At 31.3% G+C, this 10,776-nt stretch overlaps 1 long non-coding RNA gene across 1 annotated transcript; it reads left to right on the forward strand.

The window, feature by feature from the left end:
* Positions 1 to 3,146: 3,146 nt before the first annotated feature.
* On the forward strand, positions 3,147 to 5,244 carry LOC145595278 (uncharacterized). Its single transcript, XR_014102929.1, has 3 exons — positions 3,147 to 3,191; positions 3,796 to 3,889; positions 4,651 to 5,244. It is a non-coding gene; the product is annotated as an uncharacterized LOC145595278 (long non-coding RNA).
* The last annotated feature ends 5,532 nt before the right edge of the window (positions 5,245 to 10,776 follow it).

A 10,776-nucleotide genomic window follows, 5' to 3' on the forward strand; every position in this document is an offset into this window, starting at 1 on the left:
TAGGGGCGTCAGGTAATTATTATAGTGTGCGTGTCTTCTCGACACTGTTTGAAGTCGATATTTAATTTCGACCCTGAAAAGTGTCGAGAAACCCTCACGTGTGGGGCACGTGATGTACTTTGCTTAACCTACATCTTCAGATTCATTTTGGGAAAAAAACCGCCGATCCTGAACAAACGTAGAACCCTTGTTCCCAATTGTTCTTATCATCGTCTCTTTTCCGATTTTAATCCTCCAAAAATGCAAAGAATTCATCAAGCTTGGATGAAAATATACTTTTTCTCTTTATATTACGTTGCGGAATTTTCCTTACTTATTGTCAAATTTAATCAATTACGTTCAGATCGATGATTCTCAGGTAATACTTTTTTCCCTAATTTCCTTTTAGAATTGAGTACTTTAATTTAGATCATTTTAAGGGTTATAATTTTGAGAAATGTTTTGATGATAGATGGGTTTGGCTCTTGAAGAACAATTAGAGGGTTTTGTTTATGCGTTTATATGCTACAAGGCTACGATTTTAACCCAATTCTAATGTTATTTTTGTTTTAAGAAAGCAAAATTGCTTAAGATATATGATAAGTCGGTCAGTAATTTCTTTCACTTCTCTGCTTCTGTAGTTCCAAATCTGCTTCTGTAGTTGAATAAAAATCTATGTCAAAGGATTGGTTTGTCAATATTTACAGCAAATAGGTGAATGAACACAAATGGTTTGAAGTATCAATTTTTCGTTTTTATTTGAATTTTGAATTTCTTAAGGTTATGAGTTGAATGATTTTCTTGATAGTTATTGCAACAATTGAATTTTAAAATGAAAATTGATTGGTTTAGTCATTAGCCACACTACCGAAGAAATTATCTAAAATATCCTCATGGAGGTAGTAGAAAATATGGAAATCTTAGCTAGAAGGATTTGCTCTATGGCAAATTGAGAGATAATGAAAGAGATGATCGATATTCATAGTCAACACTAGAAGTATTTTTATGGTTCCTACCATCTTGCTGATTTAATCAAGTTTTTGTCAACATAGATTAATATTAGATCCAAATTTTCCTAGAGTAATCATTATATTTCTCGCACTCTTTTGATTTGTTGTTTGTTGTTATGATTTTTTCTTCTTGTTTTGTTCAGTTTTCTTCAAAAATGATGAACTAGTTGTATGCCTAGGTCCTACTCTATTTACTTTTGAAAGGTACTGAATGTATACAAATACAATGAAATGAACTGAATGTATAATGACTTGATTGTATACATTATTATCTTAATTTAATTCATAATTTTTAATACATAAAAATGATAATATTATATAATACTTATCGTCTATATAATTATATAGCAAGGCTAAAAAAATTCTTCTTATTTTTTTTTCACTTTCTTGTCGCTCCGCACTCTAATTTCATAATGGCAGAAGATCTAAAGTATGTCACTATCTTGGAGGTGGTATATGTTTTGGTATAGCAACTCTTTTCCATTACAAAGTCAATGAAGAGTATCCTGGTAACATTAATTTTCACCTTTTCTATTGCTTCACATAAGTGAAAAGAGTATAAGACTGTTGTTGAATCAATGCTATGTTTTCGCTCCACTAATTGATTGAAAATGTTCAGGAATTTATTAATTAAAACAATGAGGATCTCTACTTAATGTATGGTACTTCATATATGATTATATAATATGTAATGTTGGTTAGGTGACTTAATGAACATGCCAATTGACTTGTATGAATTGTTTGTTGTTTACACGTGCAAAACTTTGCTTGTTCTCATTTAATATGGTTTTGTTAAACAAAAAATGTTGTCTAGTATACTTAGTATGTAATTTGCTTTAAGTACGCCCAGTAATGCAGCCTATTATTTTTATTTTTTTATTTCATTTGATGCATATATGGTTGATTTAGAAGAGTATTCTCTTTCAGATCGATTTTATAATTTGTTTGGCTTTTATTCTTATGTAAGTGTACATAATTCAATTAGTTGAATAAATAAATTCTTCTTTTGTAGTACCATGTACAATTTATTTGTTCATAGTTGTTGCTCATATTAGTGCTGTTTATGAAAATCATCCATTTTGATGCTGATTGCTAACCAATTCTTGTTTATTGTATTTTCTCAGGTATTTATCCTAAGGAAAATTTCACATTTGCTACCAGGAAAAGCACCCTATTTCACATTTGCTACCCCTTCAATTTTTTATTTTATATTACTACCACCTAAATTAGAGTTTTTTAAAAATCACTACCACTTAACGGAATCCGTTAAGATTCCGTTAAGTGGGGCCCAATATTTAATTAAATAATAATTTAATTTATTTTTTTATTTAAAAAAAAACTTAAAAATATAAAATCCCCAACCACCCCGAAACCACCAAACAACCACCTTCCCCCCTCCCTTCGCCGGCGCCCAAACGATCCCCTGAGGCCGGCGAACCCCTAGACCACCACCACCACCGTGACCCCTAAACACGACAACTCCCCATACCTTCACCACGACACCACCCTAACCCCCAAACCCAGGCCACCACCACCGAAAGCTCTATACCCAGAACACCACCACCCACAAATCACACCTCCCTTATCTCACCACCACGCACAACACCACCGCGGTAGCAGCAATCTGCGGCAGTAGCAAATCGAGGCAGCAGCAAAGCAAATTGAGGCAGCAACAAATTGTGGCAGCAGCGGCCAAACGCGACCAGCCACCGTCACCAAACGCGTCCATTCGCGGCAGCAGCAACGGAAATTGCATCCAATCGCAACAACCACCCTAAAATGGTGGGAAATCAGAGGAGAGAGAGTTGTGGGGTCGTCTACGGCGGTTTAAGGGTGGCAATTGCGGCCAATCGCAACTGGTAGAGGGAGTTCGCGGCTGCTGTGGGATGTTGGTGGGGTTTGCGGCTGCCGTGGGCTTCTTTGCGCGCTGGCGTTGAAGGGATATGGAGGTTGGATGGTGGCAATGAGGGTGGTTGAGGATGGAGTGGTGGCGGTGAGGTAGTTGGGCTCCTCTAACGGAAATAGTAACGGCGTCACACAAAAGGTAGTGATATCTAAAATTTTGGTGTTTGTATGGTAGTAATATAAAATAAAAAATTAAAGGGGTAGCAAATGTGAAATAGGGTGCTTTTCCCAGTAGCAAATGTGAAATTTTCCTTATCCTAACAGTTTTAATAGGACTCAAGCATCGTCTTGCTGTTGGTATGATTTTCTTATTTTGTATAGTACTTTATGGCAGCAAGATCTCTATTTCATGAAGTTGAATATGTCTTCCTTATCATTTACATGAAGCCTTGACGTGTCTAGTATCATGGTGATCTAAGAATGATTTCTGTTTTGTCTACATGTGCTTGTGTTGTCTAAGAGTTAAGCAAAAGTAGCTTCAGCATTGTCATTTTTTTCTATCTTTAGTTGACATTGAATTGGTATTATCCATCTAATGATGGTCCTTTTATCCATAGTCTATCTCACCTGTGTTTCGTATCTTGTCGTGTGCTTGAACCGTGATATTAAGCATATAATTTGTAGTCATCAGATTGTGCTATAAAAGCACACTACTCCGCTGAAGTGTGCTCAAATTTGATACTATTGGCATGCTCTTACATCGAGTTTTCTTACTTTTTGTTTTTGTTACATTTGGTGGCAAGTCCTCAGTTCTTAGCTAGTTTGCTTACTTTTTGTCATGCTTCAAGGAGGATTAGCGGCCAACTAAAATAACTTAACGGTTTTATTAAGGGCTTAATCTTTATCTTATTGTTGATACTCTAATAAAATGCTCTTGCAATTCTGCCATTTTATTTTTCAGCAAACTGAAACAGGATTATAAATAGCAGGGCTGGGATGATCTCTTACTCAGGAGTCAGGAGAGGGACTTGAATATCATCCTACTTCCAAACAAGGTATCACTGCACATATTTATTTGGTTTCATATACATATACATATACATATACATATACATATACACACAAACAGTTAGGAGCTATAGTTACCTGTTCAGTTATGCATTTTGATAACAAAAGAAGGGGAGTGTGAAGGGATGGGTGAAGCAAATACTAAGAGTGCCACAAACTTGTCCTCATTAATGTGCTCTTCACACTTTTGCCGTTTAGTTTTTAGTTTGTGAAATCAGAGCTGAAATCCAAAACTGAATATAGAAATAAATTTAGAGTTGAAATCCAGAACTGAATTCAAAGATGAATTTCATAACTGAATTCAGAGCTATATTTCAGGACTTAATTCAAATCTAAAGTTCAGAACTCAAAATCAGATTTGAAATCAGAGCTGAAATTAAAAATGCTTGTGTGTGTGTGTGTGTGTGTGAAATTCAGAGCTTGTGTGTGTGTGTATAAGCGTCGATTATCCTTTTTATTAGCTTAGTCGTTGTTTATCTTTACTTATATACTTGTTGAACCTCATTTAAATTGTTTTATCTTATGCTTTGATATTTTTCATGGTATAATTACGGTGCTTCATTATACTTGGTTGATATAAAGATTTTTATTAGTTTCTATTGTGGACTAGTTCTTAATATGCTTTGAAATCATGTGTATGTTCTGGTTTAAATACATTGGTCTTTTCATTGTTTGAATACACCATGTTGAATCTTGAGCCTATATTGTGTAATGTACTAATTTATACTTTGTATATTTTTTTTTGAAGATTGGAAAAGGAAATGTAAGTGCAACAAGAGAATAGGTCGGGACACTTGAGCATCAAAACATACAAGAGACTATATCGTCTATAAGGCCATCATTTATCTATTTTGGTTTATAGTCTTATATTAGTGATGTATTTATTTTGGGACAAGCTACTATAATATGCAACTATTTTTTTCTTTTTTTTTTAATTAATTGTGTTGATGTTTTCTTTTATAAATTTGGTAATTAACTACGTACTCTTGTTATTGTTGATTAATTATTATTTATTTTTTTTAATCTAATCTAGTTATATAGAATATTTGTTTATTTTAATTTTAATATTATTAATTTAATTTATGATAAATTTAAATTACTATAATGTATATATGATAGTAATATTTTAATAAAAGGAAAAAAAAACTTAAAAAAAATTCTAGACGCTTTTTAATGTCTACATATTTGCACATTTTCAAATTTCAAAGAGTTTCCCGCCATACCATAGGCTGACACGAATAAATGCAAGACAATAAAAAGCGTCGCTAAATTTGATTATGTGGACAGGAAAAAGCGTCGCTAAAAAACTACACACATTTGGGATAATGCGCAAAATACGTAATTTTCGACGCTTCGTATATCAGTTTGGACACTAAAAAGCGTCGAGAATCTCGACGCTTTTTTGTGTCCCTGAAAAATTTTCGACTCACGGATTTTCAACGCTTTTTTTCAGCGTCGAGAAATAATTTTTCGACGCTTTTTAGCGTCGAAAAAAGGCCTAAAAAGCGTCCAGAAAACACGCTTTTTGTAGTAGTGAATGCATTTTACTTTCATTTGATTCAAAAAGCTTTGTTTGAATGTGTTTGACTTTCTTTTGACTCAATTAGCTTTGTTGAATGTGTTTGACTTTCATTTGACTCAATTAGCATTGTGGAATGCAATTGACTTTCATTTGATTCTAAAAGCTTTGATGAAAGTGTTTGACTTTCATTTGACTCAATTAGCTTTGTTGAATTCATTTGATTTTCATTTGATTCAAAAAGCTTTGTTTGAATGTGTTTGACTTTCATTTGACTCAATTAGCTTTGTTGAAAGTGTTTGACTTTCATTTGACTCAATTAGCTTTGTTGAAAGTGTTTGACTTTCATTTGATTCTAAACGCTTTGTTGAAAGTGTTTGACTTTCATTTGACTCAATTAGCTTTGTTGAATGCATTTGACTTTCATTTGAATCAAAAAGCTTTGTTTGAATGTGTTTGACTTTCATTTACTCAATTAGCTTTGTTGAAAGTGTTTGACTTTCATTTGACTCAATTAGCTTTGTTGAATGCATTTTACTTTACTTTGATTCAAAAAGCTTTGTTGAATGTGTTTGACTTTCTTTTGACTCAATTAGCTTTGTTGAATGTGTTTGACTTTCATTTGACTCAATTAGCATTGTGGAATGCAATTGACTTTCATTTGATTCAAAAAGCTTTGATTGAATGTATTTGACTTTCAGTTGATTCTAAACGCTTTGTTGAAAGTGTTTGACTTTCATTTGACTCAATTAGCTTTGTTGAATGCTTTTGACTTTCATTTGACTCAATTAGCTTTGTTATATGCATTTGACTTTCATTTGAATCATAAAGCTTTGTTTGAATTTGTTTGACTTTCATTTGACTCAATTAGCTTTGTTGAAAGTGTTTGACTTTCATTTGACTCAATTAGCTTTGTTGAATGCAATTTACTTTCATTTGATTAAAAAGCTTTGTTTGAATGTGTTTGACTTTCTTTTGACACAATTAGCTTTGTTGAATGTGTTTAACTTTGATTTGACTCAATTAGCATTGTGGAATGCAATTGACTTTCATTTGATTCAAAAACCTTTGATTGAACGTATTTGACTTTCATTTGATTCTAAATGCTTTGTTGAAAGTGTTTGACTTTCATTTGACTCAATTAGCTTTGTTGAATGCATTTGACTTTCATTTGACTCAATTAGCTTTGTTGAATGCATTTGACTTTCATTTGAATCAAAAAGCTTTGTTTGAATGTGTTTGTCTTTCATTTGACTCAATTAGCTTTGTTGAAAGTGTTTGACTTTCATTTGACTCAATTAGCTTTGTTGAATGCATTTTACTTTCATTTGATTCAAAAAGCTTTGTTTGAATGTGTTTGACTTTCTTTTGACTCAATTAGCTTTGTTGAATGTGTTTGACTTTCATTTGACTCAATTAGCATTGTGGAATGCAATTGACTTTCATTTGATTCAAAAAGCTATGATTGAATGTATTTGACTTTCATTTGATTCTAAACGCTTTGTTGAAAGTGTTTGACTTTCATTTGACTCAATTAGCTTTGTTGAATGCATTTGACTTTCATTTGACTCAATTAGCTTTGTTGAATGCATTTGACTTTCATTTGAATAAAAAAGCTTTGTTTGAATGTCTTTGACTTTCATTTGACTCAATTAGCTTTGTTGAAAGTGTTTGACTTGCATTTGACTCAATTAGCTTTGTTGAATGCATTTGACTTTCATTTGATTCAAAAAGCATTGTTTGAATGTGTTTAACTTTCTTTTGACTCAATTAGCTTTGTTGAATGTGTTTGACTTTCATTTGACTTAATTAGCATTGTGGAATGCAATTGACTTTCATTTGATTTAGAAAACTTTGATTGAATGTATTTGACTCAATTAGCTTTGATGAATGCATTTGACTTTCATTTTAATCAAGAAGCTTTATTTGAATGTGTTTGACTTTCATTTGACTCAATTGGCTTTGTTGAATGCATTTGACTTTCATTTGATTCAAAAAGCTTTGTTTGAATGTGTTTGACTTTCTTTTGACTCAATTAGCTTTGTTGAATGTGTTTGACTTTCATTTGACTTAATTAGCATTGTGGAATACAATTGACTTTCATTTGATTCAGAAAGCTTTGATTGAATGTTTTTTACTTTCATTTGATTCTAAACGCTTTGTTGAAAGTGTTTGACTTTCATTTGACTCAATTAGCTTTGTTGAATTCATTTGATTTTCATTTGATTCAAAAAGCTTTGTTAGAATGTGTTTGACTTTTATTTGATTCTAAAAGCTTTGTTGAAAGTGTTTGACTTTCATTTGACTCAATTAGTTTTGTTGAATGCATTTGACTTTCATTTGACTCAATTAGCTTTGTTTGAATGTATTTGACTTTCATTTGACTCAATTAGCTTTGTTGAAAGTGTTTGACTTTCATTTGACTAAATTAGCTTTGTTGAATGCATTTTACTTTCATTTGATTCAAAAAGCTTTGTTTGAATGTGTTTGACTTTATTTTGACTCAATTAGCTTTGTTGAATATGTTTGACTTTCATTTCACTCAATTAGCATTGTGGAATGCAATTGACTTTCATTTGATTCTAAACACTTTGTTAAAAGTGTTTGACTTTCATTTGACTCAATTAGCTTTGTTGAATGCATTTGACTTTCATTTGATTCAAAAAGCTTTGTTTGAATGTGTTTGACTTTCATTTGATTCTAAAAGCTTTGTTGAAAGTGTTTGACTTTCATTTGACACAATTAGCTTAGTTGAATGTATTTGACTTTCATTTTAATGAAGAAGCTTTATTTGAATGTGTTTGACTTTCATTTGACTCAATTGACTTTGTTGAATGCATTTGACTTTCATTTGATTCAAAAAGCTTTGTTTGAATGTGTTTGACTTTCATTTGATTCAATAAGCTTCGTTGAATGTGTTTGACTTTCATTTGACTCAATTAGTTTTGTTGAATGCATTTGACTTTCATTTGACTCAATTAGCTTTGTTTGAATGTATTTGACTTTCATTTGACTCAATTAGCTTTGTTGAAAGTGTTTGACTTTCATTTGACTAAATTAGCTTTGTTGAATGCATTTTACTTTCATTTGATTCAAAAAGCTTTGTTTGAATGTGTTTGACTTTATTTTGACTCAATTAGCTTTGTTGAATATGTTTGACTTTCATTTCACTCAATTAGCATTGTGGAATGCAATTGACTTTCATTTGATTCTAAACACTTTGTTAAAAGTGTTTGACTTTCATTTGACTCAATTAGCTTTGTTGAATGCATTTGACTTTCATTTGATTCAAAAAGCTTTGTTTGAATGTGTTTGACTTTCATTTGATTCTAAAAGCTTTGTTGAAAGTGTTTGACTTTCATTTGACACAATTAGCTTAGTTGAATGTATTTGACTTTCATTTTAATGAAGAAGCTTTATTTGAATGTGTTTGACTTTCATTTGACTCAATTGACTTTGTTGAATGCATTTGACTTTCATTTGATTCAAAAAGCTTTGTTTGAATGTGTTTGACTTTCATTTGATTCAATAAGCTTCGTTGAATGTGTTTGACTTTCATTTGACTCAATTAGCATTGTGGAATGCAATTGATTTCGATTTTATTCAAAAAGCTTTGATTGAATGTATTTGACTTTCATTTTATTCTAAAAGCTTTGATGAAAGTGTTTGACTTTCATTTGACTCAATTAGCTTTGTTGAATTCATTTGATTTTCGTTTGATTCAAAAAGCTTTTTTTAAATGTATTAGACTTTCATTTGATTCTAAAAGCTTTGTTGAAAGTGTTTGACTTTCATTTGACTCAATTAGCATTGTGGAATGCAATTGACTTTCATTTGATTCAAAAAGCTTTGATTGAATGTATTTGACTTTCATTTGATTCAAAACGCTTTGTTGAAAGTGTTTGACTTTCATTTGACTCAATTAGATTTGTTGAATGCATTTGACTTTCATTTGATTCAAAAAGCTTTGTTTGAATGTGTTTGACTTTCATTTGATTCTAAAAGCTTTGTTGAAAGTGTTTGACGTTCATTTGACACAATTAGCTTTGTTGAATGCATTTGACTTTCATTTTAATCAAAAAGCTTTATTTGAATGTGTTTGACTTTCATTTGACTCAATTGGCTTTGTTGAATGCATTTGACTTTCATTTGCTTCAAAAAGCTTTGTTTAAATGTGTTTGACTTTAATTTGACTCAATTAGCTTCGTTGAATGTGTTTGACTTTCATTTGACTCAATTAGCATTGTGGAATGCAATTGACTTCGATTTGATTCAAAAAGCTTTGTTTGAATGTGTTTTACTTTCATTTGATTCTAAAAGCTTTGATGAAAATATTTGACTTTCATTTGACTCAATTAGCTTTGTAGAATTCATTTGATTTTCGTTAGATTCTAAAAGCTTTGTTTGAATGTATTTGACTTTCATTTGATTCTAAAAGCTTTGTTGAAATTGTTTGACTTTCATTTGACTCAATTAGCTTTGTTGAATGCATTTGACTTTCATTTGAATCAAAAAGCTTTGTTTGAATGTCCGACTTTCATTTGACTGAATTAGCTTTGTTGAAAGTGTTTGACTTGCATTTGACTCAATTAGCTTCGTTGAATGCATTTGACTTCCATTTGATTCAAAAAGCTTTGTTTGAATGTGTTTGACTTTCTTTTGACTTAATTAGCTTTGTTGAATGTGTTTGACTTTCATTTGACTTAATTAGCATTGTGGAATGCTATTGACTTTCATTTGATTCAGAAAACTTTGATTGAATGTATTTGACTTTCATTTGATTCTAAACGCTTTGGTGAAAGTGTTTGACTTTCATTTGACTCAATTAGCTTTGTTGAATGCATTTGACTTTCATTTGAATCAAGAAGCTTTATTTGAATGTGTTTGACTTTCATTTGACTCAATTGGCTTTGTTGAATGCATTTGACTTTCATTTGATTCAAAAAGCTTTGTTTGAATGTGTTTGACTTTCTTTTGAATCAATTAGCTTTGTTGAATGTGTTTGACTTTCTTTTAACTCAATTAGCTTTGTTGAATGTGTTTGACTTTCATTTGACTTAATTAGCATTGTGGAATACAATTGACTTTCATTTGATTCAGAAAGCTTTGATTGAATGTTTTTAACTTTCATTTGATTCTAAACGCTTTGTTGAAAGTGTTTGACTTTCATTTGACTCAATTAGCTTTGTTGAATTCATTTGATTTTCATTTGATTCAAAAAGCTTTGTTAGAATGTGTTTGACTTTCATTTGATTCTAAAAGCTTTGTTGAAAATGTTTGACTTTCATTTGACTCAATTAGCTTTGTTGAATGCATTTGACTTTCATTTGACTCAATTAGCTTTGTTTGAATGTG

The sequence above is a fragment of the Chenopodium album genome, chromosome 19, assembly GCF_948465745.1.
Source record: "Chenopodium album chromosome 19, dcCheAlbu1.1, whole genome shotgun sequence".
NCBI lineage: Eukaryota > Viridiplantae > Streptophyta > Magnoliopsida > Caryophyllales > Amaranthaceae > Chenopodium > Chenopodium album.